Source organism: Poromitra crassiceps, assembly GCF_964638095.1.
Source record: "Poromitra crassiceps genome assembly, chromosome: 9".
Classification (NCBI taxonomy): Eukaryota; Metazoa; Chordata; class Actinopteri; order Beryciformes; family Melamphaidae; genus Poromitra; species Poromitra crassiceps.
This window is the reverse complement of record NC_139630.1, coordinates 4752227-4764760: the sequence shown is the minus strand read 5'-3', so window position 1 is coordinate 4764760 and position 12534 is coordinate 4752227.

The window sequence follows — 12534 nt, the reverse complement described above, 5'->3', positions numbered from 1 at the left end:
AGGTGTAAATGACAGGTCGCATTTAAAAACCAGGTGTAAATGACAGGTCGCATTTAAAAACCAGGTGTAAATGACAGGTCGCATTTAAAAACCAGGTGTAAATGACAGGTCACATTTAGAAACGAGGTGTAAATGACAGGTCACATTTAGAAACGAGGTGTAAATGACAGGTCACATTTAGAAACGAGGTGTAAATGACAGGTCGCATTTAAAAACCAGATGTAAATGACAGGTCGCATTTAAAAACCAGATGTAAATGACAGGTCACATTTAGAAACGAGGTGTAAATGACAGGTCACATTTAGAAACGAGGTGTAAATGACAGGTCACATTTAGAAACCAGGTGTAAATGACAGGTCGCATTTAAAAACCAGGTGTAAATGACAGGTCGCATTTAGAAACAAGGTGTAAATGACAGGTCACATTTAGAAACGAGGTGTAAATGACAGGTCGCATTTAAAAACCAGGTGTAAATGACAGGTCGCATTTAAAAACCAGGTGTAAATGACAGGTCGCATTTAAAAACCAGGTGTAAATGACAGGTCGCATTTAAAAACCAGGTGTAAATGACAGGTGGCATTTAAAAACCAGGTGTAAATGACAGGTCGCATTTAAAAACCAGGTGTAAACGACAGGTGGCATTTAAAAACCAGGTGTAAATGACAGGTGGCATTTAAAAACCAGGTGTAAATGACAGGTCGCATTTAAAAACCAGGTGTAAATGACAGGTGGCATTTAAAAACCAGGTGTAAATGACAGGTCGCATTTAAAAACCAGGTGTAAACGACAGGTGGCATTTAAAAACCAGGTGTAAATGACAGGTCGCATTTAAAAACCAGGTGTAAACGACAGGTGGCATTTAAAAACCAGGTGTAAATGACAGGTCGCATTTAAAAACCAGGTGTAAACGACAGGTGGCATTTAAAAACCAGGTGTAAATGACAGGTCGCATTTAAAAACCAGGTGTAAATGACAGGTCACATTTAGAAACAAGGTGTAAATGACAGGTCACATTTAGAAACGAGGTGTAAATGACAGGTCACATTTAGAAACCAGGTGTAAATGACAGGTCGCATTTAAAAACCAGGTGTAAATGACAGGTCGCATTTAGAAATGAGGTGTAAATGACAGGTCGCATTTAAAAACGAGGTGTAAATGACAGGTCGTATTTAGAAACCAGGTGTAAATGACAGGTCGCATTTAGAAACCAGGTGTAAATGACAGGTCGCATTTAAAAACCAGGTGTAAATGACAGGTCGCATTTAAAAACCAGGTGTAAATGACAGGTCGCATTTAGAAACCAGGTGTAAATGACAGGTGGCATTTAAAAACCAGGTGTAAATGACAGGTGGCATTTAAAAACCAGGTGTAAATGACAGGTCACATTAAAAAACCAGGTGTAAATGACAGGTCGCATTTAAAAACCAGGTGTAAATGACAGGTCGCATTTAAAAACCAGATGTAAATGGCGTGAGAATCTCATCAAATGTGGACTAAATTTGAGGTCGTTGATATGAAAAAAGACTGGGGGTTAGGGTTCGGGTTAGAATCACTGCTCTAGTTAACAGTTAGCAGTTAGTAGATGGACAAGCCCGTCTTTTATTGTCACACGAACACACCCAACACATGCATGCGGCCACAACACACACTCATGCTGACGGTGGCCGGTGAAATTTGTCCTCTGCATTTAACCCATCCAGGCTTGTCCTTTCCTCCGGGGGGCAGGCCAGGAGCAGTGGTCGCTTTTTCTTTCCAGCGGCCGGGGACCAACTTCGGATGTTGTCGTCACTGGTCGGATGACGATGACGATCTTCTGCATGTTTTTAGTGGGGGGGTTATGTACGGAGGAACCCCCTGGGGAGCACGGGGAGAACATGCAAACTCCACACAGAAAGGCCCTTTGGACGAGATAACCCACCTGGGCAGTAGACACTGAAGATATGGGGGGGAACACAACCCCAGCGCCCACAGCGTCCCAGGCGAGAATCGAACTCAGGACCTTCTAGCTGTGAGGCGAAAGCGCTACCGACTGTGCCACCGTACACACACACACACACACACACGTGCGCAAACACACACACATTTTTATAGACTTTTATTTGGATCCAAATGTAGGGCAAATATGAGCGATCCAAATATTTTGGGAGAAGGTTGCAGTACTGTACACTTACAGTACCACAGTACTGACCAGTACCACAGTACACTACACTACAGTACTGTCCACTGACAGCATATGACCAGTACCACAGTACTGTACACTTACAGTATATGAGCAGTACCACAGTCTGGTCTGCTGGCCACTGAGCAGCTCCACGGGAGCAGTTAGGGTTAAGAGCGTTGCTCAAGGGCACCTCAGTGGTGGTAACGAGGGAGAGGCAAGCGCTGCTTTTCACTTTCACTTTGCCCACCCAGATTTATCCTGCCGGTCCCGGGGATTGAACAGACAACCTTACGGTCACAAGTTCGCCTCTCTAACCATCGGGCCACCACTGTCCAGTTGGCCTATGTGTTGTGCTGGGTGGAGATCACAGGTGGGACACAGGTGAGTTGGAACAGTGGTGCATTGTCTTTCTCGTCCGACTTCATTTGCTTCTAAACGTCACTTTGTCAGATTTTCCTGTGATAAAAACCTGAGCGTGGAGGGAAGAGCGAGCAGAGATTTGCATTATCACTCATGTCCATGCACACACTCTCATCACCGCCAGTCTCTCTCTCTCTCTCTCTCTCTCTCTCATGTGTGTGTGTGTGTGTGTGTGTGTGTGTGTGTGTGTGTGTGTGTGTGTGTGTGTGTGTGTCTGCGTGTGTGTGTGTGCACGCGTGCAACTCCCAACTCGTCAAATATGACATTTGGTCAGGAGGCCTTTGCGTCACTTTTTGAACACACTGGGTATCCCTTTTTCCTCATTTGTCAGCATGCAGGGTAGCCCAATAGACTTCTATAGAAGTCATCGTGTGAGCGCGATGCCACGGGAGTGTGACTAGGGATGGGAATTGATAAGATTTTAGCGATTGCGATTCCATTTTCGATTCTGCTTATCGATCCGATTCCTTATCGATTCTCTTATCGATTCTCATTGGGCAAGGGAAAAAAAAAAAGAGTACAAACGGGTTTATTAACATTAATTTTCTTTTAGATTATTATTATTATAATTATGTAGTATTATTCAGCTCTGAGATCAGATTGCTCTTTTCAATCCCATACGAAGCAGGGATCAGTGTGTCTGTTAAACTGGCTCTGTTTGGGGGTTTGTATTTTGGGTTGAGCATCTTTGTCATCTCCCTATAGAAAATATATAGTGGGAATGAATGAAACAGAACTAGTGGTTAGAATGACAACATGCAACTTTGGACATTTTACTTTAGCTGGCATGTCAGACAAACTAGTCACTGCTCGGTGACATTCGTTTACCCTCGCCTCGGTCATTTTACTCTTCCCTGCTTGGGTGAATGGAGGGGCTAGAGCTGCACAAGAAGTACTCGCTGCAGCCTCTGACCCAAAGCGACTACCAGCCTCTGAACCAGTCTGACTCTGAACGTCATCATCCTCTAAATTAAATGGATGGAAATGGAGTATTGGTGAAATCTGGTTTACACAATAGACAGGGTCTGGAGGAGTTTACTCTCCATATTAACAGATGACGCACTAACGTTAGCCGCGCTGCTGTTAGCCGCGCTGCTGTTAGCCACGTTATCGTCACTCCGTAGCACAACAAAAACGTGACATTCCTCCAAAATTATTGCATGCTGTGTGGACAAATGTTTCTGCATATTGCTACTATTTCCCCCCTTTGACGAAATAGAGGTTTTGCAAGCATTGCAAGTGGCACTGTGGTCATCGTTTTGCTTCTGCCTAGACGCCATGGTGGCTGGAAACAAAACAAGGCTGCGTTGCGTGCGTGTCGCAGCGTGTGACGTCATCGCGCATGGAATCGATAGTGGAATCGTTCAGGACGTTGGCTAACGATTCCAAGGAATCGATCCACTGGGACCCGGTTCTCAACAAGAACCGGTTCTCGATTCCCATCCCTAAGTGTGACAATGAAATGTGGCCAGTGAGGCCGCTGTGGTTGGGGTGGCGGATGGGCATAATCGTTCGTAATTGTAATCCTTCGATGCCGACGACCCGGGTTCGACTCCGCAGCGTGTTCAAAGTACATTTCAACCGTAAGCCACATTTACATTTTTAACAAACGCTTTTCTTATGTAACCATGACAAACGCTTTTCTCGAACCTCTGCCAAGTTGTTTGAGTTGCCTAACCAGAAGCCTAACATGTTGGTTTAGTTGTCTAACCAGAACCCTAACATGTTGGTTTAGTTGCCTAACCAGAACCCTAACATGTTGGTTTAGTTGCCTAACCAGAACCCTAACATGTTGGTTTAGTTGCCTAACCAGAACCCTAACATGTTGGTTTAGTTGTCTAACCAGAACCCTAACATGTTGGTTTAGTTGCCTAACCAGAACCCTAACATGTTGGTTTAGTTGCCTAACCAGAACCCTAACATGTTGGTTTAGTTGCCTAACCAGAACCCTAACATGTTGGTTTAGTTGTCTAACCAGAAGCCTAACATGTTGGTTTAGTTGCCTAACCAGAACCCTAACATGTTAGTTTAGTTGTCTAACCAGAACCCTAACATGTTGGTTTAGTTGCCTAACCAGAACCCTAACATGTTGGTTTAGTTGCCTAACCAGAACCCTAACATGTTGGTTTAGTTGCCTAACCAGAACCCTAACATGTTGGTTTAGTTGCCTAACCAGAACCCTAACATGTTAGTTTAGTTGCCTAACCAGAACCCTAACATGTTGGTTTAGTTGTCTAACCAGAACCCTAACATGTTGGTTTAGTTGCCTAACCAGAACCCTAACATGTTGGTTTAGTTGCCTAACCAGAACCCTAACATGTTGGTTTAGTTGCCTAACCAGAACCCTAACATGTTGGTTTAGTTGCCTAACCAGAACCCTAACATGTTGGTTTAGTTGTCTAACCAGAACCCTAACATGTTGGTTTAGTTGCCTAACCAGAACCCTAACATGTTGGTTTAGTTGCCTAACCAGAACCCTAACATGTTGGTTTAGTTGCCTAACCAGAACCCTAACATGTTGGTTTAGTTGCCTAACCAGAACCCTAACATGTTGGTTTAGTTGTCTAACCAGAACCCTAACATGTTGGTTTAGTTGCCTAACCAGAACCCTAACATGTTGGGTTTGGCTACCATTGGATTCAGAGCAGAGACATAACGAATATGAATGAATCAATTAAAGTCAACAGCAATGCCACTGTGCTGACATATACAGAGGAAGGTGTTTTTGTCACATCTTTGTGTCTAGTATGGGACAGAACACATTTGTGTTAGTTTCCAACACAACATTACCAACACAAGGGTCGCAGGTTTGAGCCCCCATGTTACCTCTGGCTTGGTCGGGTGGCCATACAGGCACAATTGGCCGTGTCTGCGGGTGGGAAGATGAATTATGTATGTGTCATGGTTGCTGCACTACGGCCTCCTCTGGTCGATCGGGGCAACCTATTCGGGGGGAGTGGAACTGGAGGGAATAGTGATCCTCCCACGTGCTGCGTCCTGCCGGTGCCACCCCTCGCTGTCAGGTGAAAAGAAGCGGCTGGCGACTGCACATGTATTGGAGGAAGCATGTGCAGGTCTGCAACAACCGGGACAGCAGGGAGAATTGGCCATGTACAACTGTGGAAGAAAACACTTGAAAACAATAACATGTATCAATACTCTGTGTTTTTATCACTGTTTCCATAACGATGCACTATAAGCAAGATCCCCTCCAGACATGTATTAAAACATATCACAGTATTGTTTGGAACAATATTGTGTGTCTGATATGATTTTTCCACAAAATAAGGATATATATTTAATTTCAAAATTTTACTACTTCACTGAAGATGTCTCCTAATACTTCACTGTAAAGTCCATCCTCAGTGTATGTGCACTGCAGGCTTCAAATTTCCACATCACACGTGTGTAAGTTGAATATTGAACCAGGATTGGCTACAAACTATTTGTGATGTCACAAATCATGCTTGTACAGTAGGCCCGCCCCCTAAAAATCTGAGTTTGAATGAGCTCAGAGAAACATTCCACTTTCAGAAGACGATTGTGGAAACAGCTTAGTGTCAAACTGTGCACTGACATGGTTCTGCACAGTGAAGCTTAAACATCCACCTGAAGGAACAAGAAGAAAAGCAGACAGTCATTTTGAGTGGAGGGGTGCTTTAACCACACGCTGGGGCTCAAATAGAGAGGCATGGCCCACCTTGCTAATTGAGACATTTACAGTAGATGTTTCATTGATTTGTCTTGGTAGAAAGCACGACAGACCAGCCGGGTGCTAAACAGTTTCCTGACATCGCCGTCACAGTTTCCTCTCGCTGCCATTTACAGCTGCCAACATGTGAAGATGTAGGGGGAGGCTACCTGAAAACATTTCAAATATGTAGATGACATGAGAATGCCTCACAACTTCACTAGTACTGTAACCATAATGCAATTTACTCAAATGTAGTCAACTGCCGTCAATTCTCTTACCCCCAAATTCTAGATAAATCTAATTTTGTAATTAAACTTGTTATATATATTTACATTACATTACATTACGACATTTGGCAGACGCTTTTATCCAAAGCGACTTACAATAACACATTTTTGTCAGCAATAGAGCAATCAACTATGCAACACAGTCTATGACAACTACAACTTCTGAAGGAACAGTGGTAGAAGTTTAGTTCAGTTTTTTTTTTAAGAGAGAAAGAAGTTAGTTCAAGAAGGGCCCAGATGGAGCCTCTGGATGGAGCCTCTTATATAACGTAAACCGTTGTTACAGATGTGTGTTGTCCCAAACTGGATGTACAAATGTGTTGAAAAAGACCCATCCTTGTGTGTGTGTGTCACTGCGCCATTTCCAGTAACATACAGTATAGCCACTTATATATTCTGGGTTCAGTCTCCAGTTGTTTTATATGGTGAACAGAATGTGCTGTGTTTCGCCCGGAGCTAAAGCACAGTCTCTTCTCTGCAACTGGTTACAAAAAAACAAATAGAACATATTCAGCCAGGAAGAAGTTTGTGTCACTTTTCCTCGGGCCTTTGCAGAGACAAAATCAGATCAAATCAAGTTTGGAGAAAAGTAAGAAGAGTTTCACAGTTCAAACTAGACACAAGGACATACAGTGCAACAACAGAGAGTGTGACAGATATGCTTATTAATAATAATGCAATATTAATAATAAACAATAATAATAAAGTCACTTCTTGGACTCAACTTCCCACAATCCATCACACCCTCACCTCGAAAATCAAAAACATTCCCGGTGTTATATTTTGTTCTTGCTTAAACGAAAGGAAGTTTTATGGTCACTCAAGATTCTCTTCTTAAAACTCGTTTTATTTGGATTTATCGAAATGTCTATGGAGAAAATGGACGCGGAACTTACTTCCGGGGCAAATTACATCACGAAAAGCCACGTGCCTGTTGAGCTCTATAATCCCAGGAAATAAAGGAGGCAAAGAAGTGGATTTGTCTTTGAACCAAGTGTGTCCAGATCTAATACACGCTATGGCAACTCTAATGCTAATAGAAACATATACGTTTATCTTCTTGTCATTGTGACTTTAAAAAACGTGCATCCTGTTTGGGAGGTTTTCTGCTGTTTGTTTTTGCTTTTTAGTTTGAGTTTTTCAGAAAAGGAAATGGGTAGAAAAAGGTAGAGAGACAGGGCATAATAACTAAGAGACAGAGAGTTGATCTGAAAAGCAGACAGACAAAAAAAAATCAGATAGACAGCCATGATGGATAGATGGATAATGGAAAAGACAGACAGCTCAACAGGCAGACAGTCAATCAGAGACAGACAGCAAGCTGCCATCATATTCCTCAAATCATGATCAAGGCAGAAGGGAAGGCAGAGGAAACATCTGTGATTGAAAACAGATTTGACTGAGAAGGATGACAGGCTTTCAGGGCTCATGTGATTTGATCCAAAAAGACACTGAGATGCCAGAGCTGAAACAAAAAGACTCTTCATGCATTCAAGGTACGGTAAAGCGGAGATAAAAGTGTCCACAACATGGCGTCCGGGTAGTGCAGCTGTATTCCCTGCAATACCAACAACATGAGGCTCACACAGGTCCAAGCCCCCGTGTCACCTCCGGTGTCTGCAGGTGGGAAGCCGGATTGAGGGTGTGTGTCCTGGTCGCTGCACTAGTGCCTCCTCTGGTCGGTCGGGGTGTCTGTTCGGGGGGAGGGGAACTGGGGGGAATATTGTGATCCGCCCACACTCGTGCTATACCTCCTGCCGGCGAAACTCCTCAATGTCAGGTGAAAAGAAACGGCTGACAGCACATTTTATTTTCTCCCCAATTACTTGGCCAATTCCCACCGCTCTCCCAGTCGTTGCTCCACCCCCTCTGCCGATCTGAGGAGAGTTGTAGACTAGCACATGCTTCCTCTGATACATGTGCAGTCGCCAGCCTCTTCTTTTCACCTGAGAGTGAGGAGTTTCACTAGCAGGACGTAGTGCGTGGGGGGGGGATCATACTAGATCCCCCCCAGTTTCCCTCCCCCCGAACAGGTGTCCCCCGACCGACCAGAGGCGGCACTAGTGCAGCAACCAGGATGCATACGCTTAATCTGGCTTCCCACTCACAGACACAGCCAATTGTGCCTGTAGCTGTAGGAACATCTGACCAAGGTGGTGTAACAAAGTTCAGTTCTTATGTTTGGTATGACATGGGGGGGGGGCATGGTGGTGCAGTGGCAGCGTCATCGCCTCACAGCTAGAAGGTCCAGGGTTCGATTCCCGCCTGGGACGCTGTGGGCGCTGAGGGGTGCGCTCCTCCCATGGCCCCAGTGCCCACCGCCCAGGTGGGCCACCTCGTCGAAAGGGCCCTATATGTGTGGAGCCTGCATGTTCTCCCCATGCTCCCTGTGCTTCCTCCATATATATTTGTGACAAATAAAGACGGGGTTTGTCAGTCCGGTTTAAAAATAATGGCAGTGGAGCGGCAATTCAAGATGGCTGCCAGTGTACGCCAAGATAAACTGCTAACACACAATAACAAACAGTGACCACAACAAAGAGTTAACAGGCAGGAAAGACCAGCACACATACATCTGTCTGCATAGGTTACACAAATAAGTAATCTCAATCTCACAATTTATTTTGGTCAGACTCACAGCAAGCCAATGTTTCAGCCTGCAAAAAGTATTTTGACGGAGCCGGATTATTTTATTGGGTGATTGCCCTAATTACCTAATGATGTGATGACATCAGTAATGAGGTCATCAGTGATGTCATCCTTCCTGGCTGAGGCTATATAAGTTCAGCGATGATGTCATCAGTGATGATCATCCGTGATTATGTCATCAGTGATGTCATAGAGCAGGCGAGGCCGCATAGCGGTAATCAGCAATAATGATATTGTATAATGGTCAGTAAAATGATCATTTGATAGCTGATGCCAGACTTCTGGTGGCTGTAGCAGGTGATGCTGCCTGAAACACAGCCTCAGGTCAAAGCTCTCTCTCTCTGCTGAAAAGCTGAGCAGCATTTTGCAAATGGAGGAGGAGCTATGGGGAGAGGTGGAATGAGGACATGAAAAAGAGCCATGCTGGCACAGAAAGTGCTCCGATGTTAAATCTGGACCCAGACGAAGATGAGGTCAGTGATGCTTGATCTCCTCCTGCCCCATTTTCCTGAGGGAAGATTGAACTGGTTCATTCAGGAGGCAGTGGGAAAGCTTCTAGGTTTCACAGCCTGGAGTTTGCAGGTTGGATCTCACCACCAGTGCCAAGTGCCACTGAGCAAGGCATTGCACATGTAACCTCCTGAAGGAAGAGTTTCATTGAATGAGATATCTGACATTTGAAGACGGTAACTCAAACTCGTTTCTTGGGGGCAGTAGGTAGGCCTAATAGAACAAGTAATTAAAAAAAACTAATTTGCAATATTAACTTTTGCAATTTCCAAATAGCAGAGGCTGCAATTAATTTCTTCAGAGAGTGTTTGGTCCAAAGTGGATTTATGAACAATGTGTTTTAAACTTTTTACAGTAGCTATCAGACTCAAAATCAAATGTTTAAATATATGAATTAACTTTTCTTTAAACAATTTTATAGTTCTAAAAAACCTGACAAGAAAAGTTGCTCAAACTTGTAATTGCAATATTCTGTCAATCACAATTAGATGTTTATGTCAATATCTTTCAGCCCTAGATAGATAACTGAAACAATATCTCTTTTATAGATTATTACAAACACTGGATGCATAATTTGTGTCCTTAATGTCTTTAAATAGGAAATGTATTCTATGTTAAATTAAGAAACAGGTGTCCCTGGAATGTGTAAGTAAAAGGGTCGAGAAATTCACCTTCCAATTTCTTATCCAATTTGATCTTTGACATCATTCTCCATTCTCTTAATGGATCATTAAATTCAGAATTAAATTTGAGGCACCGGCTTCAAGGTTAGGAAGGTGAAGGACCTTTTTGAAAAGTAGATGGCAGAGGTACTCAAACTTTTTATATTGAAGGTCCACTTTTTTTAAATTAATTCTAATGTATTCAAATGTACAGAATATGCCAGTAAAACACATCATTGTCCATAAAGCCGCGGCCACACTGATTCGTTGTGTTTGTCCGCAAGGGCGTAGAATTGGGCAGGGATGTACCTATCAAGCGACTCTGGAATGTCCCTAGCAATGATTTTGATGCCCACAGATTTCCAACCGTTTTGACGGACAGAAAATCCACCCATTGATGGATTTGTCATTGCAAATCACAGGTGTTTTTGTCACACATGCGTTCATGGCATCTGGCACACAAGTAGCCTCCGTTCAATCACACAATGCATCGGACACTATGTAGGCCACCCGGTCCGGATTGGCCTGGATGGAAAAACCTTGTTCCGAGTTTTCCGGCTATGGGCGGAAGACCGTGCTGCATGTGCTCCAGGAAAAATATTGCGCTCAATTTGTTGTGTTCCGTTTAGAAAACGTGGGTGATGTGAGCAACAAGCGCTAGTTAAAAACAAACACTTTGTTTGGTATGTCCATGCTTCTTATTTGTTCTCTAACTCGTAGCGACTGCCTACTGTTGCATTTCTGTGGAGGAATGAAAACACTGCAGCACAGGCCACTGGAAGACGGGGGCGGGTCTTCTTCTGTCTTCCTGCCTCAGTAACGCTACCAGGCTCTCTCCCCTCCCTCTGAGAGAGCCTGGTGACGCAAGGTTAGGTCCGGATTGATTTGTAGTTTGGTCCGGATTTAGACCTCAGTCCGGCGTGTCAGAGGCCCTGGTATATGGAAATGTCTGGTAGGAATATGCAAAATACCGTTTACCTTGAATAAAAAGAAAATCACATTTCCAATGAACCTTGATGTAACTCCTGCTCCACCTTCTGACAGGCTGCCAATAAAGTGGATCTCACGTGTCAATCCAACGTGGATTCCAGGGCGCGCTAATCTGACTCAATCACATTTAACACTGAGCCTGTCTCTTCAATAATGAGCGGTGCCTGCAGGGGGCGGAGAACATGCTAAGAACCTCACTACAGAACATGCTAACAACCTCACGACTGAACATGCTAACAACCTCACTACAGAACATGCTAACAACCTCACGACTGAACATGCTAACAACCTCACTACAGAGTCAGGAGCTCATTGTAATTATCCGCCGCTGGCTGTAAAATTCAGTTAGCCAACGACCAGCCGGGAACGTTAAAACATAACGACTTGGAAAAGGACCAGCTGAGGAAGGAGGCATGGAGGAAGGGGAGGGGGGAGGAGAGTGTGAGCGAAAAGAGACAGAACATGGAAGAATGAATGAAAATAGAGAAAAAGAGACATCACAAAAATAACGGGATTGAGAGAGAGAGAACGCGCATGAGACATGGGGAGATAGAGGGGGAAAGGAAAACGGGAAACAGATTTGACTAGACTCATTTCTCATTCAAACTCCAACATAAGGCTGCGTTCACACATAGCGGTTAAAGGCTGCGCTTTGAACTGCTCCTACTCTTTGTTTGTTACTTCCTGAGTTCAGCAGCGCTCCTCCCGTCCGTCCGTCCGTCTGTCCCCCCAACAGAGTTCATTACCAAGCAAACTGAAACCACAACCACATGTCCTGTTCCATCTTCACTCCTGCGCCTTTCAACTCGCCTCCACTACAGACTGTCACAGCTATACAGTTACGTCCTCAAATGCAGTTCAGTTACATTTCTAATGTTTATTAAAGATACCCTCCACTCAAAAATGTGTCTTTCTTCTGGTTCCTTCAGTTGGATGTTTGAGCTTCAGTAGGTGCAGAGTTTGAAACCAGAAGGCTGTTGTCACACTCGTGGGGGCGGCTGTAGCTCAGGAGGTAGAGCAGGTCGTCCACTAATCGCTTTGGATAAAAGAGGTCGGTGGTTCGATTCCCGGCTCCTCCAGTCTGCATGTCGAAGTGTCCTTGGGCAAGACACTGAACCCCAAATTGCTCCCGATGGTGTGCCAGCACCCTGCGTGGTAGCC